We start from the raw sequence: 23,269 nt of genomic DNA on the forward strand, positions 1-23,269 counted from the left end.
CCAGAAGGGAATGGAATGAAATATACAAAGTCATGCAAAGCAAGGGTCTGAATCCAAGAATACTGTACCCAGCAAGGCCATCATTCAAAATTGAAGGGGAAATAAGGAGCTTCACAGACAAAAAAGGGCTAAGGGAGTTTATTACCACCAAGTCAGCAATGTAAGAAATGTTAAAGGGATTGCTGTAAAAAGGATAAGTAGAAAGGGAAAAAGGAACACAGGTATAAAGAATAAAAATTGCAACAAACAAGTACCTATCAATAATAACCTTAAACATAAATGGATTAAATACTCTAATCAAAAGACATAGGGTAGCTGAATGGATAAGAAAACATGACCCATATATTTGCTGTCTACCAGAGACCCACCTCATACAGATTGACATTGAAGGAATGGAAAAAAAAATTTCAGGCAAATGGAAATGAGAAAAAAGCTGGGGTAGCAATACTTATATCTGACAAAATAGACCTCAAAGTGAAGACCATAACAAGAGATAAGGGGAACTATTTCATAATACTAAAGGGAGCAATTCAACAAGAGGTTATAACTCTGATAAACATATATGTACCCAATACAGCAGCACCCAAATACATAAAAAACAAAACTTCTGCAAGATATCGAGAGATCAACAGCAATACAATCTTAGGAGGGGACTTTAATACCCCATTGACACCAATGGATAAACCTGCTAAACAAAAAATCAGCAAAGGAACAGCAATCCTAAATGACTCACTAGATCAGATGAAACTAATTGACATCTTCAAAACATTTCACCCCAAAGCTACAGAATATACATACTTTTCAAGTGCACAAAGGACATTTTTGAAGATAGGCCTCATATTAGGAAACAGGAAAATCTCTTCAAATTCAAGAAGGTATAAATCATACCAAGCATCTTCTCAGATCACAATGACATAAAATTAGAAAACAAAATAAAAATAATAAAAAAAATCAAACACCTGAAGGCTAAATAGCATGCTATTAAACAATGATTGGGTTTTAGAAGAGATCAAAGCAGAAATAAAAAGCATCATGGCAACAAATGATAATGAAAACACAACAATCCAAAATCTATGGGAAACAGTGAAAGCAGTCCTGAGAGGGAAGTTCATAGCTCTACAGGCCTACTTCAAAAAACCAGAAGAAACGTAATAAATTATTTAACTCTACAACTTGAAGAATTAGAAAGAGAGCACCAAGAAAAGCCCAGAGTAAGCAGAAGAAAGAAAATAAAAAAGATCAGAGCAGAAATAACTGACATAGAAACAAACAAACAAACAAACAAACAAAACAATACCAAAGATCAATAAAACCAAGAGCTGGTTCTTTGAAAGGATAAACAAGATTGATGAACCTCTAGCCAGGCTCACCAAAAAACTAAGAGAGAGGACCCAAATAAACAAAATCAGAAAGGAAAGAGGTAAAGTAACAACAGACCCCACAGACATACAAAGGATTATACAAAAATACTACGAATAACTCCATTCAACAAACTGGACAACCTAGATGAAATGGACATATTCCTAGAAAAATACAAGCTTCCAAAACTCTATCAGGAAGAATAAAAAAATCTTAATAGGATGATAACTACTAATGAAATTGAAACAGTAATAAAAAACCTTCCAGCAAACAAAAGCCCTGGACCAGACTGCTTCACAGGGGAGTTTTACCAAACATTCAAATAAGAATTAAAACCTATCCTCCCCAGACTATTGTAAAAAATCCAAGAGGAAAAAACACTTCCTAGCTCTTTCTATGAAGCCAGCATTACCCTAATCCCAAAACAAGGTAAAGACACTACAAAAAAAGATAATTACAGGCCAATATACTTCATGAACTTAAATGCTAAAATCCTCAACAAAATTCTAGCAAATCTGATCCAGCATTACATTAGAATGATCATATACCATGACCAAGTGGGATGCAAAGCTGGTACAATATCCCCAAATCAATAAGTGTGATATATCACATAAACAAATTGAGTGAAAAAAATCACATAATCCTATCAACTGATGTAGAAAAAGCTTTTGACAAAATTCAACACTCTTTCCTGATAAAAACGCTCAGCAAAGTGAGAAGAGAGGAATCATACCTCAACATAATAAAAACCTTATATGACAAACCTACAGCCAACATCATACTCAATGGGCAAAAAATAAAAGCTCTTCCTCTAAGAACAGGAACAAGAAAGGGATGCCCACTTTTACCATTCCTGTTTGACATAATACTGGAAATACTAGCCATAGTGATCCAATAAGAAGAGGAAATAAAAGGTATCCAAATTGGAAAAGGAGAAGTAAAACCATCTTTATTCGCAGATGACATGATATTGTACATAGAAAACCCTAAACTCCATCAAGAAACTACTAGATTTAATAAGTTAATTCAGCAATGTAGCAGGATACAAAATTAACACCCAGAAATCTATGGCTTTTTTTTTTTTTTATAAACCATTAATGAACTCACAGAAAGAGAAACTAAAAAAACAATTCCATTTACCATTGCAACAAAAAATTAAGATACCTACGAATAAACTTAACCAACAATGTAAAACACCTGTACTCAAAAAACTACAGGACATTGAAAAATGAGATAGAGGAAGACATGAACAAATAGAAGAATATACCCTGTTCATGGATAGGTAGAATAAACATCATTAAAATGTGCAAAGCAATCTATAGATAAATGCAATCCTCATTAAAATACCCATGACATATTTCACAGACCTAGAACAAAGTCTCCAAAAATTCATATGGAACAAAAAAAAAAGACCCCAAATAGCCACAACAATCCTGAGAAAGAAAAACAAAGTTGGAGGGATCACAATACCAGATATCAAGCTATATTACAAAGCCACTGTTCTCAAAACAGCCTGGTACTGGCTAAAGAACAAATATGTAGACCAATGGAATTGAACAGAGAACCCAGAAATCGACCCAATCCATTATGCTCAATTAATATTTGACAAAGGAGACAAGAGCATGCAATGGAGTCAAGACACTCCCTTCAATAAATGGTGTTGGGAAAATTGGACAAACATAAGCAAAAATATGAAACTATACCACCAACTTACATTATACACAAAAATAAACTCAAAATGGATAAATGACTTAAATGTAAGATGGGAAACTGTAAAAATCTTAGAAGAATCCACAGACAGCAAAATATCAGACATATGTCATAGATATATCTTACTGATACAGCTTCTGGGACAATGGAAACTAAGGAGAAAATAAACAAATGGGACTACATAAAAATAAAAAGCTTCTGCAAAGCAAAAGAAACCATCAACAAAACAAGAAAGCCCACTGCATGTGAGAACATACTTACTAATGTTATCTCTGATAAGAGTTTAATCTCCAACATTTACAGGGAGCTCATACAACTTATGAAAAGGAAGATAAAAAATCCAATAAAAAAAATGGGCAAAGCACCTAAATAAACATTTTTCAAAAGGGGACATACAGAAAGCCAAGAGACATATGAAAAAATGTTTCAAGTCACTAATCATCTGAGAGATGCAAATAAAAATGACAATGAGGTATCATTGCACACCTGTCAGAATAGCTATCATCAACAAATGACAGTACTGGCGAGGATGTGGAGAAAAAGGAACCCTCCTGCACGGCTGGTGGGAATGTAGACTGGTGTAGCCCCTGTGGAAAACAGTATGGAGTGTCCTCAGAAAACTAAAAATGGAACTCCCACTTGACCTAGTAATCCCACTTCTAGGAATATATCCAAAGAAATCAGAAACACTAATCAGAAAGGTTATATGCACCCCTATGTTCATAGCAGCACAATTTACAATAGCTAAGATTTGGAAATAGTCTAAGTGCCCATGAGCAGATGAGTGGATTAAAAACTGTGGTATATATACACAGTGGAATACTACACTCATGTAAAAAAGAAAGAACTCTTACCATTTGCAACAGCATGGATGGGCCTGGAGAGCATTATTTTAAGCAAAATAAGCCAGTAGAAGAATGATAAATATCACATGATCTCACTCATTTTTGGAATATAATGAACAACATAAACTGATGAACAAAAATAGAGCCAGATTCATAGAACCATTGAACAGATCATCCAACTTTAGAGGGAAGGCAGGGGAGAGGGGGGTAAGAGATCAATCAAAGGACTTGAATGCATGCATATGAACGTAACCAATGGACAGAGACAGTACGAGGATGAGGGCATATATTGGGGGGGGGGTGGGAGTGCCTGGGGAGAGGTCAATGGAGAAAAAAAGGAGACTTATGTAATAATTTAAACAATAAAGAATTTTTAAAAAATGAAACCCAGAAAAAATACACAACTATTAGATTTTCCAAATATCTCAGCACACTTTTTCCCCCCAGATCTTGGCATATTCCCCCACGCTACTAGGCACTCTTATTACTGAATGGCTCTAAATCAGCAGGTTTCTACCAGGTACACAAAACTCAGATGTCCCATTGCAATATTCTACACAACCACATAGATTTTTAATCTTCCTACATACATGCCCTCTTTTAGTCATCTGTGTGATGATGAAAAATAAATTTTTAAAGCAGTAAATAAAAAAATGTAACAAAAATTAAATAGAAGCATTGCATTTGCAACTATCATTTTCATTATTAATACATTCTTAGCTACTTAAATTATGAGTTTACCTAAAAGCTCTAATGAAATGAATGGAAAATAACTCAAATGTCCATCAGTGGATAGAAAAACAAAGTATGATATAAACATACACTGGAGTATTTTCAAACACATATAGGAGTGAAGAATTGATAATGTTACAAGCTAGATGAACCATGAAATCACTGTATTAAGTGAAGAAAATCAGACACAAAAGGTTATATATCATATAGTTCTACTTACATGAAATATCCAGAATAAGTAAATTCATAGACAGAATGAAGATCTGTGGTTGCCAGAGGCTGACTGGAAGGGGAAAGGAGATCAGGTGCTTAACGGATCAGGGTTTTTCTGTTTGGATGATGAACATGTTTTTGAAATAGATGGAGGTGGTGGGTGCACAACATTGTGAGTATACTAGATGTCACTAAATTGTTCACCTGAAAATGATTAATTTTATGTTATGTGATTGTCACCTGAATTTTTTAAAATGGCTCTAGTGAAATCTCTCAGAGTTTTAATGTGGTTATCCTGAACATTTACTTCACCATCAATGGGAAATACATACATATATATATATATATGGCTAATATGCAAAGTGTCTCCTCAGGAGTTCGACTGGGAGACCAGGAGTTGGATCGCTTGCTATGACGTGCGCTGACCATCAGGGGTCAGAACAGAATGAAGGAAGGCCCTGGCTGGTAGCCGGCAGCCATCAGCCAGAAGAAAGGCCCTGGCAGGCAGCTGGAAGGCCCTGATTGGCCCTGATTGCTGGCCAGGCCTAAGGATGCTACCAGTGCACTCTAGTAACTTATATAAAGCTCTGTATGTTTTTCAAATTTTGATTCTTGGGGTCTAATTGCACTCCTGAAATGCTGGGCTAATTCAGATGCTAGTCTTTACCATATTTTTAAAATGTTGCTTACTGGCCATCTTTTTCATTTCAAGTAATTTTTCTTGCAGGACCTACTCCATCTCTACCATGAGGGGATTATAAATCATGTATCTGCTTCTGACTCAAGATGATAATCAGAACACTTCTTAGACATAAGGAATGGGACAGTGGTGGAAATTTAACTTCACAGGATCAGTCATGCTCTCTTCCATTACCAAGCATTGAGGCAGATGTTGGAAAAGAAAGGATCTTTCTACTCTTCTGAAATATTGTACTATGTACTAGAAAAGCCAGGAGGAGCAATGAGCTATCTCTTGTTTGAGACTGGCCAACAAAATATATAGAATGCATAGAATAAGAATTTTATCGTTTTGTTTTCAAATCCTCACCTGACCATGAAGTTAGACTCAGCTTTTATGTAAGCTTTATAAGTATTTGTGTTTTCCTTTGCTTGGCCATTTATCAAGATCCAACTGGCCAATCGGTATTATACAAGGGGTGGGGGGTGTGAGAGAAACATCAATGTGAAACAGGCACATCAATTGGTTACCTCCAGCACATGCCCATACCAAGGCCAGAGATCAAACCTGCAACCCAGTTACATGCCTTTGACCAGTAATCAAACCTGCAAACATTCAGTGCCTGGGCCAGTGCTCTAACCACTGAGAACACTGGCCAGGGCCCAATTATAATTTTTTAAAATATATTTTTATTATTTTCAGAGAGAAAGGGAGATGGAGAGAGAGATAGAAACATCAATAATGAGAGAGAATCATTGATCAGCTGCCTCCTACATGCCCCACACTGGGGATCAAGCCCGTAATCCAGGCATGTGCCTTAACCGAGAATCAAACCATGACCTCCTGGTTCATAGTTCGACATGCAACCACTGATCCACAGTGGCTGGGCAACAATTACAATTTTTTTAAGTACATATAGACATATGTGAGTACTGGTTAGAAGCACATTATTTACTGCTTTATTTCCACAAAACAGCTCTTTAGACTATTGTCCTCTATATCTTTGCAACTGGATTTGTGTCTATCTAAATTGAAATTTTATTTTTAAAATGGTATAAATTCACCTAATTTCAGAAAAGGACTGGTGGGAACTAGCCTAACTTAAAGTAGATGAAGAAGAAAATAGTATTTTATGCATATGGCCAAATTGAAAGAGAACAGTGTATAAGACACTTGTGAGCATTTAGATGACAGCAAAAGCCAAAGTCCATGCTATAACACATAATAAAATTAATATAAACTAACATAGTACACTTAGCTGCTTCCTTGAAGCCCTCCTAGCAACATGTACTGTGAAATTTCACTCAACCAAATGTAGTGATTATCTACATTTTAAAGAACTGCCCTTTGGGATGTAGGCAAAGGGCAATGGACTATTCAGAAAATCCTTACTGCTCAATTCTACTAATTTGGAGACCAAGGTCAATAGAATATAGACATTTCTCTGTAGAGGACATACAGAGGGTCAAGAGACACATGAAAAGACACTATAGATACTCTTTACCAGATTAAGATCTTAACTTCACTCCTAGAGTGTGTGGAGCTTTAATACATGAATGTATATTGACTTTTGTCAAATGTTTTTCCTCTGTCTATTTAGTTGATCATATATACTATATTGTTGTTGTGCAATAGTCTGCTAATATGGTAAACTATATTGATGTTTTTCTAAGGTTGAGTCAACTTTGTGTTTCCTGAAAAAAGAAATACATACTTGGTCATGATGTTTACTATTTTTGTATATTATGTTTGCTAAAATTGATTTTGATTTATGAAAATGCTGTTTACATTTGTTTTGCATCTATGTTTATGAAGCATATGGATCTGTAATTTTCTTGTCTTATTTCTTAGCCTGGTTTTGTTAACAGGTTAATGCTGGCCTCATAGAATGAATGTAGAAGTGTTTCATTTCCTTCAATTATGTTGAAGGTTTTGAGTGCAATTTTGTTCTTTCTGTAATGTTTAATAGATTCACCAGTGAAGCTATGTGGACTTCAAGATACCTTTCTAGAACAGATTTTTACTAAAATTTTAGTTTCTTTTATATATATTTATATATGGTAACTCAAGTTCTTCTTGAGTAAGCTTTAATAATTTCTGTCTTTCAAAGAATTTGACAATTTCATGTGAGTTTTCAACTTTATTGGCATGAATTTCTGTCAGCATCCTTTTATTGTATGAAGTCACAGTAATTATGGATATTCTCTTATTCCCAATACTGGCAATTTATGTCTTTTTTTTCCCCTCAACAACCTGCATATATATGTATAAATTTATCAATCTTTCCTTAAAAAAGGCTTTGTGTTTTACTTATTTTATATACAGGGTTGGGCAAAAGTAGATTTACAGTTGTTTGTATAGAAAAAGACATGGAGGTTATGATTATTATAATAGCTTTATTAACTCTTTTGCATAATTACAACTGTAAACCTACTTTAGGCCACTCCTGTATATTGTTTCTCTGTTTTCTATTTTGTCATTGTTGTTGTTTTAGAAGACTTTTTTTTCAGAGCAGTTTTAGGTTCACAGAAAAATTGAACACAAGTACTTAAGTTCCCAAAACCCTTTCAATCCTGTACATACACAAACTCCCCTACTATTATCAATATTCTATACCATAGTGACACCATTATTACAATTGGTGAACTATATCATTATCACTAAAAGTCTATAGTTTACAATAGGGTTCACTCTTGGTGTTGTACATTTATTTGATTTTGACAACTGAATACTGGTTATGTATCCACCATTATATTATCAGACATAATAGTTTTACTTCCCTAAAAGTAATCTGCACTCTGCCTATTCATTCCTCCCTCCCTGTGACCCTGGCAATCACTAACATTTTTCTTGTCTACATAGTTTTGCATTTTAAGGATTTCATATAGTTGAAATCATATGGTATATAATCTTCCACACAGAACTTTTTTTCACTAAGTAATATAATATACATTTAAATTTTTCTATGACTTTTCATGGCTTATGGCTCATTTCATTTTTAACACTGAATAATACTCTATTATCTGGATGCAACACTCACCTACTAGGTTGCTTTTGTACATATTTAAAATGTCTATTTTTCAGTTGTTGAGTACAGTGTTTTCTATATCAAGTAGGCCATATATGTTCATTATGTTCTTTAAATCCCTCACTATATTTGATGATTTTTAAAATTATTTTTTTCCTCACAATATTTATTTCATATATTTTGAAGCTATATTAAAAGTTATAAAAATATTTTTGTGTCATGGTTAATGTTTTGTGTCAATTCTACTGGGCTAAGGGATGCCCAGATAGCTGGTAAAACATTATTTCTGGGTGTGTCTATGGGGGTGTCTCTGGAAGATATTACATTCAAATTTGGAGACTGAATAAAGAAGATCATTTTCACCAATGCTCATAAGCATCATCTAATCTTTTGAGACTTTAAAGAAACCAAAAAGGCAGGGGAAGGGTGAATTCACACTATGCTGAGATTTATAGACAATGGCACTTCTGGTTCATACACTGGGACTTATATAAGTTCCACCCTCCCCCTCATTATTAGACTTTTGGAATTGAACTGAATTATACCACTGACTTTCATGGTTCTCTAGTTGGCAGATGGAAGATTTGGGGACTTCTTGGCTTCCATAACCATATAAGTCAATTCCTATAATAAACCTCATATAACCCTTGCTAATACAGATTTGGTAATTTTAAGGATGAGTTTTATGAATTGGTTTTGGGATTTCCTGAACTATTTCTTTAATCCTATTAAATGTAAAGATGCTAATGACTATTTTCAGTAGTAAAGAGCATGTAATCCAACTTTTTTTTTTTTTATATGGGCCCACAAAGCAGAGATTTCTCATTTAAGGTTGCATTTCAGGGATATACAAGTGCTCTAGCAGTTTGTTTGGTTGGATGAAACATGGATTAAAACATGGTCCACTATGAGCAAATTTGAAATGTCCATCCTCCTTAGGTTTGATGTTAAAGAGATTCATAAGCTGGTTTTACCATCAAGAACTTTAAAGATGCAGAGGTGGTGATTCCCACTACATACACATTTAACTCTTCTATGGTCTGTGCATAAAACAGATAGATTATGGAGAATACCATGAATTATATTAAGCTTAGTCAGGTGGTGACTCCAATTGTATCTACTGTACCCCAGATGTGGTTTCATTGCTTGAGCAAATTAACATATCCTCTGGTTCCTGGTATGCAGTGATCAATCTGGCAAATGTCTTTGTCTCCATCCTTGTCCTTAACATCCAGCAGAGAGTTTACTTTCAGTTGGCAAAGCCATACGTTTTCATTGCCCTACTAGTACTTCAGGGGTCTATCAACTTACCAGCCCTATATAAATTTGATCTTTCCCTTCCATGAGATATCATACTGGTCCATTACATTCATGACATTATGCTCATTGGATCAAGTGAAGAAGTAGCAGCAACTAATTTAGACTTGTTGATTAGACATTTGTTGTCAGAAGGTATCACCATTTCTAGTAAAATTTTCAGGGATTCACTGGTGTGGGGCATGTTGAGATATTCTTTTTTAGGTGAAAGATAATTTGTTGCCATAAAAAAAAGGCATAATGCCTAATGGGCCTCTTTGGATTTGGGAGACAACATATTTATCATTTGGTATGTTACTCCAATTCATTTACCAAGTGACTCATGAAGCTGCTAGTTTTGTGTGGTGCCCAGAACAAAAGAAATCTCTGCAGGGATCCAAGATGGCTGCTGATGAGACGGCAAGCTGCAAGATAGTGTGTGAGTGAGAGAGCGAAAGGAAAGTGTGTGGACTTGTGGGGAGTGTCTGTATTTCTGAGTGAGACACAGCTATATTCCACATGACTGTTGGGGACTGGTGGACCAGGTTCCCCTGGCCGGGCAGCCTCTACTACTGCTGAAATATCTCCTGGAGTGGCCAGCTCTGACTTGGAAACTGTGCTATCTTGAAGAGGAGACCAGCTGTGATCGGAATCCCAGCCTTACCTTCAATGGGGGAGACCTCGGATACCTCCCGGGACCCTTCAACAACAATGACCAGAGACCAGCTGCCTCAGCTGTGAACCCACAAACACTGAAACTCCAGCCTCCCTGACTGCAGGTGCCAAAAAAGTCTGTCCAGGGGGAGACAAAGTGGTGTCGAATATGTGCCTTCTCACAGAGCAGATAGAAGAAACAGCTGAATTGAATGACATCCATGTGGAATTGGCAAATAATACATAGCTGGTGAGGCAATACATGGATGGAAAGGTCAGATATCACCTAGAGAAACGTGAAATCTGGGATCCAGGCTGGAAGGAGAAACATGCTCAGCAGGGACCAGAGTCTCAGAGGGAGACTGTGCCCCACAAAATCTGCGGCCATTGGGGTCAGTGTAGCCCTTGAATGTGGAAGGGGGTCCACAGGGCTGCTGGAAGAAGGGGATTCTAGATATTAGCCCACAGAGGGGCTGGGCCCAGATGGGCAGCCTGAAGTTCTATACCAGCTGCGCAGTGCCAAAGGAAAAAGACGTGAGTCATGCAGTTCCATTGTCTTTTTTCTTTTTACCTCCTTGCTTTTGTTTGCTAAGTCTAGTACATAGGATCTTCCAATTAAAAACACTCACTGATACTGCAGGGGAAAGTTGTCTTTGTGGAAACTGGGGATCAGAATAAGGAGAGATGAACAAGAAACCAATTCTGGGACAGTCCGTACCTCCAACCCAGTATTAAGAGTGGCAGGGAAAGAAGAATCTAAACACTGGGTAGAGAGGCCATTTAGTCCCAGATATTAATATAGAAACACTGCCACCCAGGGGTTATGTCAGAAATTGACTCTTGTGTAAATACAACTGAAGGCAGGCTAAGAAACAAAGTGAGCAGAGACATCCTGCCTGCTTGAAAACAAGGTTGTGGCTTATGACACAGAGGAGCGGTGGATCACAGGGAACTTCAATACTGTGCTTACTACCTGATAGGAAGCAGACGTGCCAAGCAAAACAGTACAGGAAGTGAATGACATTCACTACCTCACTTTTATATTTTTTATCTTTTACTAAAGAAACTAATATTTTTTTCTCACTTGATTTTACTTTTTTATTATTATATTTTTAATTATTAATACTACTATTATTTTGCCTTTTTTAAAGTTTTATTTTATTTTTTCTTTATTTTATTTTAGGATTAGTGCTTTACATTCTATTTTTACTTTTCTTTTACCATTATTTTACTCTTATCTTAATTTTTCCTTTATGCCAACACTCTCTTCCTCACTTTTCCCTTTTTTGTCCTGTTTCTCTTACCCTGTTCCTGCTTTAGTTTTTCTCAATCCATTATTTTTACTCCTTGTTAAAAATTGATCTTATTCATATATCTAACTTCCTTTCCCCTGCTCTAAGTCCATGCACACTTCTCTCTTCTCCTTCTTCACTATCCAATTTTTTTCTCTTCCTTTTTTTGTTTTGTTTCTTTTTTTGTTTTGTTTTGTCTTTTTCTTTCTCTCTACCTTGTTATTGTTTGTTTGATTTTTGAATAGTTTTTTTGTTTATTTTTCTTATTTTTGCTTCTGTTTTTCCTCTCCTTGCCTGATATTGTCTTCTAATAATAGCTTAACTAATTCCAATAACCAACTCAGGCCTATCTACTCACTATTATCCTTTTCCAATAATAGATAAATATATAGGTAGATAGGTTAAAGAAAGGGAACATTTATATATATTTTCTTTTATATATATAACTTATATATTTATATTTTTATTTTATTTGTATTTTTTTTTTACTTTTCTTTTTATACACTCATTCTCTTTCTACCTCCTCTAAATTGAATTGGTGTTATTTCCCCATTCATTCAATTCCTCGACTTTATCTTCTGGAAATAAGGTCTGCCTTCTAAGATTCATCTGGGTGTATGTTGTTTGGGTGTTTGTTGCTTGCATATTTTGGATTAGTTCTTGTTTGTTGTTTGTATTCATCTCTGGGTGTCTTTTGTTTGCATTTTTTGGATTAGTTATTTTTTTTTAAGTTCTCTCTCTCTCTCTCTCTCTCTCTCTCTATATATATATATATATATATATGTATATGTATATATATATATTTTTTCCCCCTTCTGTTTTCTTCTCTTCCTTTTCTCGCTTACATTTTTACCTTTTCTCAATATCATTTTTGCACTCTTTCTATCCCCTAATTCTCTTTTCTCTGGTGGCCACCATTATTTGGGGTTATTAGTATAGGAATACATTCGTGTTTTGTGCCCTGTGCATTATGTCTTGTGTTGTATTTTGTACCTTCAAGTCAATGAGAAGAGAGAGAGCTACATAACCATACACCCTGAGAGAAGTGATTATGGGGAGACAAAGAAACAGCCCAGCCATGAAAGAAAAGGAGGAATCACAAGAAAAGGAAGTAAATAAAATGGAGGCAAGTAATATGTCAGAGAAAGAATTTAGAGCAATGGTCATAAGGACACTGAAAAGGATGGAAGACAAATTCAACAATATGTGTAAGAACCAAGAGGAAATAAATAAGAACCAAGAAGAAATAAAAAAAAAATATGACATTACTGCAATAAAGAACTCAATAGAAAGCATTAACAGTAGATTAGAAGAAGTGGAGGACCGCATCAGTGAGCTAGAAGACAAGGTAGAAAAAAATACCCAAGCAGAGCAGCATCTAGAAAAAAAAATAAAAAACAGGAGGAGAGCCTAAGGGACCTTTGAAACAACATGAAATGAAACACATCCGCATAATAGGGGTGCCATAAAGAGAGGAAGTGGAGTGAGGAATAGAAAACCTGTTTAAAGAAATAATGACATAAAACTTCCCTGATGTTGGGAAGAAAAAACTCATACAAGTCCAAGAAGCTCACAGATTCCCAACCAAGATGAACCCAAAAAAACCAATGCTAAGACACATTATAATTAAACTGGCAAACCCTAACAACAAAGTAAGAATCTTAAAGGCTACCAGAGAGAGACAGAAAGTTAGCAAAAAAAGATCTCCCATCGGACTATTGTTTGATTTCTCAACAGAAACACATCAGGCCAGAAGGGAATGGAATGAAATATACAAAGTAATGCAAAATAAGGGTCTCAATTCAAGAATACTGTACCCAGCAAGGCTATCAATCAAAGTTCAGGGTAAAATCAGGAGCTTCACAGACAAAAAAGGGCTAAGGGGGTTTATTACCACCAAACCAGAAATGCAAGAAATGCTAAAGGATCTTCTATAAATGAAGAATTAGGAAGGGAAAGAGGGACACAGGCATAAAGAATAAAAATGGTGACAAGTACCTATCAATAATAACATTAAACATAAATGGATTAAATGCCCCAATCAAAAGACATAGGGTAGCTGACTGGATAAGAAAACATGATCCATATATCTGCTACTTACAGGAAACCCACCTCAGAACAAAAAACTCACACATACTGATGGGGAAGGGATGGAAGGCTAATAGAAATGAAAAGAAAGTTGGGGTAGTAATACTTATATCTGACAAATTAGATCTCAAAGTGAAGGCCATAACAAGAGTTAAGGAAGGCCACTTCATAATACTAAAGGGAGCAATTCAACAAGAAGATATAACTCTGGTAAACATTTATGCAGCCAATATAGGAGCACCCAAATACATTAAAAAAAAAAAAAAAAACTTCTGGAGGATATCAAGGGAGAGATTGACACAATACAGTCATAGTAGGGGACTATATTACTCCACTAACACCACTGGACAAATCCTCTAAACAAAAAAATCAGCAAAGAAACATCAATCCTAAATGACTCATTAGATCAGATGGAATTAATTGACATCTTTAGAACATTTCAATCCAAAGCCACAAAATATACATTCTTCTCAAGTGCACATGGGTCATTTTCAAAGATAGACCACATCTTTTGACACAAGCAAAGTCTCTTCAAATTCAAGAAGATAGAAATCATATTGAGCATCTTCTCAGATCACAGTGACATAAAACTAGAAATCAACAACAAAAAAAATTTTTAAAAATCAAACACCTGGAGACTAAATAGCATGCTATTAAACAAGGATTGGGTTACCAAAGAGCTCAAAGAAGAAATAAGAAGCATCATGGCAACAAATGACAATGAAAACACAACAATCCAAAATCTATGGGAAACAGTGAGAGCAGTCTTGAGAGTGAAGTTCATAGCTTTACAGACCTACCTAAAAAAAAAAAAACAATAAAAAATGATAATAAATTATCTAACCCCACAATTCAAAGAGTTAGAAATAGAGCAACATGAAAAGCCCAGAGTAAGCAAAAGGAAGGAAATAATAAAGATCATAGCAGAAATAACTGACATAGATACCCCCCTCCAAAAAAATACAAAAGATCAATAAAACCAAGAGCTGATTCTTTGAAAAGGGAAACAAGATTGATGAACCTCTAGCCAGGCTCACCAAGAAGCAAAGAGAGAGGACCCAAATAAACAAAATCAGAAATGAAAGATGTGAAGTAACAACCATTCCCATAGAAATACAAATGATTATGAAAAATTACTATGAACAACTCTATTTCAACAAAATGGACAACCTAGATGAAATGGACATATTCTTAGAAAAACACAAGTTCCTAAAACTGAATCAGGAAGAGTAAAAAACCTGAATAGGCCAATAACTACTGAAGAAACTGAAGCAGCGATCAAAAATTTTCCAAAAACAATAGCTCTGTTCTGGATGGCCTTACAGGGGAGTTCTACCAAGCATTCAAAAAGAACTAAAACCTATCCTCAGACTATTCCAAAAAATTCAAGAGGAGGGCACACTTCCAAGTTCTTTCTATGAAACCAGCATTACCCTAATCCCCAAACCAGATAAAGAAACCACAAAAAAGAGAACTACAGACCAATATCCTTGATGAACATAGATGCTAAAATCTTCAACAAAATCCTAGCAAATCAATTCTGCATTACATTAGAAAGATCATACACCATGACCAAGTGGGATTTATTCTGGGGATGTAAGGCTGTTACAATATCCGCAAATCAATAAAAGTGATACATCACATAAAAAAATTGAGATACAAAAAAAAAAAATCACATAATCATATCAATCGATGCAGAAAAAGCATTTGACAAACCCAACACCCTTTCTTGATAAAAACTCTCAGAAAATTGGGAATAGAGGGATCATATCTCAACACAATTAAAGCCCTATATGACAAACTTATAGCCAACATCATACTCAATGGGCAAAAACTAAATTCATTTCCCCTAAGAACAGGAACAAGACAAGGATGCCCACTTTCACCACTCATGTTCGATATAGTACTGGAAGTGCTAGTCATAGCAATCCGACAAGAAGAAGAAATAGAAAATTAGAAAAGAAGAAGTAAAACTGTCCTTATTCACAGATGACATGATATTATATATATAAAACCCCAAAGACTCCATCCAAAAACTACTAGACCTAGTAAATGAATTTGGCAATGTAGCAGGATACAAAATTAACACCCAGAAATCTATGTGGCCTTTTTATACACCAATAATGAACTCACAGAAAAAGAAACAAAAAGAACAATCCCATTTACCATTTCACACAAAAAATTTAAGATACCGAGGAATAAACTCAGCTAAGGACGTAAAAGACCTGTACTCAGAAAACTACAGGACATTGAAAAAAAGAGATAGAGGAAGACATTGACAAATGGAAGAACATACCATGTTCTGGGATTGGTAGAATCAACATCATTAAAAAGTCCATACTACTCAAAACAATCTACAGATTCATTGCAATCCTCATTAAAATACCAATGGCATATTTCAAACATCTAGAACAAACTCTCCAAAAACTCATCTGGAATAAAAAAAGACCCCAAATAGCCACAGCAATCCTGAGAAAGAAGAACAAAGTTGGAGGGATCACATTACTAGATATCAAGCTATATTACCAACCCACGGCTCTCAAAACTGCCTGGTACTGGCACAAAAACAGACATATAGACCAGTGGAACAGAACAGAGAACCCAGATCTTGACCCAAGCCATTATGCTCAATTAATATTTGACAAAGGAGTCAAGAGCATACAATGGAGTCAAGACAGTCTCTTCAATAAATGGTGCTGGGAAATCTGGTCAGATACATGCAAAAACAATGAAAGTAGACCACCGACTTACACCATACACAAAAAACAAACTCAAAATGGCTAAAGGACTTAAATGTAAGATGGGAAACCATAAAAATCCTTCAAGATTCCATAGGCAGCAAAATAACAGACATACTAGTATGTCGTAGCAATATCTTTACCAACTCAGCTCCTAGGGCAATGGAGACTAAGGAGAAAAAAAAGAAGTGGGACTACATTAAAATAAAAAAAACTTCTGCACAGCAAAAGAAATCATCAACAAAATAACAAAAAGGCCCACTGCATGGGAGAACATATTTGCCAATGATATTTCAGATAAGGGTTTGATCTCCAAAATTTACAGAGAACTCATACAACTTAACCAAAGGAAGATAAACAATCCAATAAAAAAATGGGCAAATGATCTAAATAGACACTTGTCGAAAAAGGACATATAGAAGGCCCAGAGACATATGAAAACATGCTCAAAGTCACTAATCATCTGAAAGATGCAAATTAAAACAATAATGAGATACCATCTCACACCTGTCAGAATGGCTATCATCAACAAATCAACGAACTATAAGTGAGGGTGAGGATGTGGCGAAAGGAACCCTCGTGCACTGCTGGTGGGAATGCAGACTGGTGCAGCCACTGTGGAGAACAGTATGGAGTTTCCTGAAAAAGGTAGAAATGGAACTTTCATTTGACCCACTGATCCCACTTCTAGGAATATATCCCAAGAAACTAGCTAGAAACACCAGTTAGAAAGGATATATGTACCCCTATGTTCATAGCAGCACAATTCACCATAGCTAAGATTTGGAAACAGCCTAAGTGCCCATGAGCGGATGAGTGGAATAAAAAACTGTGGTACATCTATACAATGGAATACTATGCTGTGGTAAAAAAGAAGGAGTTCTTACCATTTGTAACAGCATGGTTGGAACTGGAGAGCATTATGCTAAGTGAAATAAACCAGTCAGAGAAAAATAAATATCACATTATCTCACTCATTTATGGAATGTAATGAACAACATAAACTGATGAACAAAAACAGATCCAGAGACAGAGAAACATCAATCAGACCATCAAACCTCAGAGGGAAGGTAGGGGAGGGTGGGGGTAAGGGGAAGAGATCAACCAAAGGACTTGTATGCATGCATATAAGCCTAACCAATGGACACAGACAACAGGGGGGTGAGGGCATGAGTTGGGGGGGAAATGGTGGGGGTAGTTGGGGAATAAGGACACATATATAACACCTTAATCAATAAAGAAATAAAAAAAACCTGTAGTACATCTACACAATGAAATACTATGCCACTATAAAAAAAAAAAGGAACTTTAACCATTTGCAACAGCATGGATGGACCTGGAGAGCAAAATGAGCCAGTCGGAGAAAGATAAATATCACATGATCTCACTCATGTGTGGGATATAATGATCAACGTAATTTGATGAACAAGAATAGATCCAGAGACAAATGGCAGGGGAGGGGGTTAGAGAGCAACCAAAGGACTTGTATGCATGAATATTAGCATAACCAATGGATGCAGACGCTGGGGCGGTTGGGGCTTGCCCAGGGTGGGAATGGCTAGGGGGTCAATTGGGGAAAAAGGAAACATAAGTAAAACTTTAGACAAAAAAAAAAAAATCTCTGCAAACGGTCCAGGCTAGATTGCAAGCTGTTCTGCCACTTGGGCCACATGATCCAGCAGATACAATGGTCTTGAAGTATCAGTGGCAGATAGAGATGATGTTTGAAGATTTTGGCAGGTGCTATAGGTGTATCACAGAGTAGGCCTTTAAAATTTAGGAGAAAGGTCCTGCAATAAATTACAGATAACTACTTTTCTTTACAGAAACAGCTCTTTGCCTGTTACTGTACCATAGTAGAGACTGACCATTTAACCATGAGCCACAAAGTTATCATGCAATCTTTATATATATATATATATATATATATATATATATATATATATATATATTATTGATTTTTTACAGAGAGGAAGAGAGAGGGATAAAGAGTTAGAAACATTGATGGGAGAGAAACATCAATCAACTGCCTCTTGCACACCTCCTACTGGGGATATGCCCGCAACCAAGGTACATGCCCTTGACCGGAATCGAACCCAGGACCCTTCAGTCCACAGGCTGATGCTCTATCCACTGAGCCAAATCAGTTAGGGCCATGCAATCTTAACTGCTCATCATGAACTGGGTGTTTTCTGGTCCACAAAGCCATTAAATTAGAAATAGAAATGGTAAATATGTAATCAGAACAAAGTGCTACCTGAAGGCACAGGTAGGTTATATGAAGAAGTGGCCCGAATACTATGGTCTCTATTCCTGCTACACTGCCTTCACTATCCCAGCTTGCATTTGTGACCTCATAGGGGGTTTTATAACATTATTTGGCAAAGGAAGAGAAGATTTTGGCCTAATTTACAGATGTTTCTGTATTATATACAGGCACCACCTAAAAAATAGACAAGCTACAGCACTATAGCTCCTCTCTAAGACATTATTGAAAGACAGAGGTGAAATGAAATCCTCCCAAGATGGAAGAAATTCAGGCATTGTACCTCGTTGTACACTTTGGTTGATAAGAGAAATAGCCAGATATGTGATTATATATCAATGTGGTTTGGCTAAATGGTCAGGAACTTGGGGAAAAAAAAACATGAATGCAAGTGTCTAATTTGGGATGTAAGTATGTGTCTAGATCTCTATGAATTGGCAAAAAATGTGAAGATATTTGGGTCCCATGTGGATGCTCACTAAGGGTGAGACCTCAGCAGAGGAAGATGTTAATAGTCAGGTGGAAAGGAAGACTCATTCTGTGGATACTAGTCAGCCTCTATCCATAGCAACACCTATTGTCACCCAATGAGTTCATGTGGTTATGATGGCAAGGGTGGAGGTTATAGATGGGCTCAGCAACATGAAATTTTATACTCCAAGCCTGACCTGGCCACAGTCACTGATGATTTCCTAATCTGTCACCATTGAACTCTAGATATGACACAATTCCCTAGGATAATCAGTGAGCTAAACTAGTGGCATGCTGATTATGTTGGACAACTTTCATCATGGAAGGGGCAGTGTTTTTTTCCTTATTGGAATACAAACTTAGTCTGGATTCAGATTTGCCTTCCTTAGATGCAATGGTTATTATACCTTATCCATCATCATGGTGTTCTACTCAACAATGTTTCTGATCAAGGAACTCACTTTACAGCAAAAGAAATGTGGCAATGGCAGTGCTCAAGAAATTAGCAGGTTTCACCCTCCTGAAACATCTGGCCTGATTGAATGGTGGAATGTTTTTTTTGGACACTCAGTTATGGTGTCAGCTAGGTGACAATAGCTTTAAGTGCCAGGGCAAGGTTCTCCAGAAGACTGTATATGCTTTGAAGCACTTGCCCGATATATGGCTCTTTTTCTCCCATAGGTAGGATTCATGAGCCCAGAAATTAGAGGGTGGGAATAGAAGTGGCACCACTCACTGTTATCCCAAGTGACCCACTAGCAAAATTTTTATTTCCTGTTTCCATGACTTTGTGCTCTGCTGATCTAGAGGTCTTAGTCTCATGGAGAAATGCTATCATCAGAAAACTCAATGATTCCTTGAACTGGAAGTTAAGACTGCCACTGGGCTACTTGGGGTTCCTTATGTCTCTGAATCAACAGGTAAAGGAGACAGTTAAGGTGTTGGCTGAAGTGATTGATTTTGACTACTAAAAGGAAATTGGATTACTACTCAACAGTGAGGTAAGAAAGAGTATGTCTGGAATACAGGAGATCTCTTAGAATATTTCTTTGTATTACCATGCGTTGGTAATGGAAAACTACAACACAATCAAGACAGAACCAATCATGGTCCAGACCCTTCAGAAATGAAGGTTTGGCTCACCAAACCAGCTTAAGTATGTGCTGAAGTCAAAGGGAATTCAGAATAAGTAATAAAATAAGGTATCTTGTAGCAATATATTTACCAATACATCTCCTAGGACAATTAAAATGGAGGAAAAAAACACACAAATGGGACTATATCAAAATAAAAATCTTCTGCACAGCAACAGAAACTATCAACAAAACAATAAGAGAACCCATTGCATAGGAGAATATATTTGCCAATATTATATCCCATAAGGGTTTAATCTCCAAAATTTATAGGGAACTCATACAATTTAACAAAAAGAACATAAACAATCCAATAAAAAAATGGGCAAAGTCCTAAATAGACACTTTTCAAAAGTGGACATACAGAAGGCCAAGAGACATATGAAAAAATGCTCAGTCACTAATCATCCAAGAGATGCAAATCAAATCTACAATGAGGTACCATTTCACTCCTGTCAGAATGGCTGCCATCAACAAATCAACAAATGATGGTAAGAATGTGGAGAAAAAGGAACTGTTATACACTGCTGGTAGGAATGCAGACTAGTGCAGCCACTGTGAAAGACAGTATGGAGTTTATTCAAAAAGTGAAAAATGGAACTCCCATTTTACCCAGTAATCCCACTTCTAGGAATATATCCCAAGAAACTAGAAACACCAATCAGAAAAGATAAATGCACCCCTATGTTCATAGCAGCACAATTCACCATAGCTAAGATTTGGAAACAGCCAAAGTGCCCATCAGCAGATGAGTGGATTAAAAACCTGTGGTACATCTACACAATGGAATACTACACTGCTGTAAACAAGAAAGAACTCTTACCATTAGAAACAGTATAGATGGACCTGGAAAGCATTATGCTAAGTGAAATAAGCCAGAGAAAAATAAGTATCACATGATATTACTTATTTGTGGAATATAATGAACAACATACTAGTAACCTGAGGAACAAAAATATATCCAGAGGCATTTAGAAGCATTGAATAGACCATCAAACCTCAGAGAGAGCGGGTGTGGGTAAGAGATCAACCAAAGGACTTGTATGCATGCATGTAAGCATCACCAATGGACACAGACAGTAGGGTAATGGGGGCTTGTGCTAGGGGGTGGGAATGAACGGGAAAAGGTTAATGGGGGGAAAAGGAGACATATGTAATACTTTCAATAATAAAGAATTTTAAATAAATAAATAAATAAATAAATAAATAAATAAATAAATAAAGCTAATAGCCACCTAATAGCCAACAGAAGCTATTAGACAGCTAAATTCTTAGAATTACCTTGAAGAAATTTTATATACCCAAATCCAGAAGTATATAGTTTAAATAAAGTTCTATTACCATTATATTTGTTTTTTTAAAAAGGTAGTTATAAATATCAACTACAACATGACCAGTTACAGAAAGGAAGACTGTAGTGTCATGAAAATTTTCTCCTTGTTTTGTTATGAATACACTTGAGTGTATGTCTACATATATTAAGGAAATACCTTTGTTTTATTTCCCCTCTTATTCCCTTACCATGTAACATAAGATGTATTGATTTTTATATTAGTATTTAAGCATTGTTAATATTACATCATAGTATTTAAGTTATGCCATATCTGGAGAAGAATAAATATCATTCAAGGATTTTATCTCCTCTTCTGGGGAAGAAATTAGTGCATTTTTGGTTGCATGTAAGATAGTTATATCATGTTAGGCAGAGTTATGTTATGTACTTTATTTGGAGATTAAGTATGGTTTAAGGAGACGCATATGAGTGCCAAGTTGACAAGGGGTACTTGTGATGATTAATTTGTGTGTCAACTTGTGGATGCCCAGATATCTGATAAAAGATTATTTCTGGGTGTGTCTTTGAGTGTGTCTTTGGAAGAGATTAGTATGAGTGAAGATTATCCTCATCAATGCAAGTGGGAATCATTTAATTCCCCTGAGGGCCTGAGTATAGCAAAAGTGGAAGAAAGGTAAATTTGCTCTCTGCTTGAGCTGAGGCATCCATCTTTTCCTCCCCTTGGACATCTTTTCCTCAGTCTGTTCTTGTTTTTTGGACTCAGACTGAGACTTACAGCAGAGGTTTCCCAATTGTCAGGACTTCAGACTTGTACTGAATTACATCACCAGCTTTCCTTGATCTCCAGCTTATAGATAACAGATCATAGGACTTCTTGGCCTCCATAACCATGTGGGTCAATTCTTATAATAAATATCCTCAGCTATATATCACTTGTCTATCATCTATCTATCTAATCTATCTATCCATCTGTCATCATCTATCTATAATTATCTATTTCTATTTCTCTGGAGAACCCTAACTAATGCATATATATTACTAGAGGCCCGGTGCATGAAATTCGTGCACGGTGGGGGAGTGGGGGAGGTAGAGGGGTGTGTCCCTCAGCCCAGCCTGCACCCTCTCCAATCTGGAACCCCTAGAGGGATGTTCGACTGCCCATTTAGGCCCGATCCTCCTGGGATCTGGCCTAAACGGGCAGTCGAACATCCCTCTCACAATCCAGGACTGCTGGCTTCTAACTGCTCGCCTGCCTGCCTTTCTGATTGTCCTGTTAGAGAGTGGGAATTTCTGAGCATTCTTACTACTACCATTCCAGAGAGGCCGTGGACTATGCCCCAGATAGAGTTGTCAGTGCTGACACCAGGCCAGGCCTTGAGATACGGTCTCATGGCCCCTTCCCAGCATGTAGGCCTTCTTTCATAAAACATGGTCAGCTTTCTGAAGAACAGGATGACCCTGTGAATAACAT

The sequence above is a fragment of the Plecotus auritus genome (assembly GCF_963455305.1).
Source record: "Plecotus auritus genome assembly, chromosome: 3".
Classification (NCBI taxonomy): Eukaryota; Metazoa; Chordata; class Mammalia; order Chiroptera; family Vespertilionidae; genus Plecotus; species Plecotus auritus.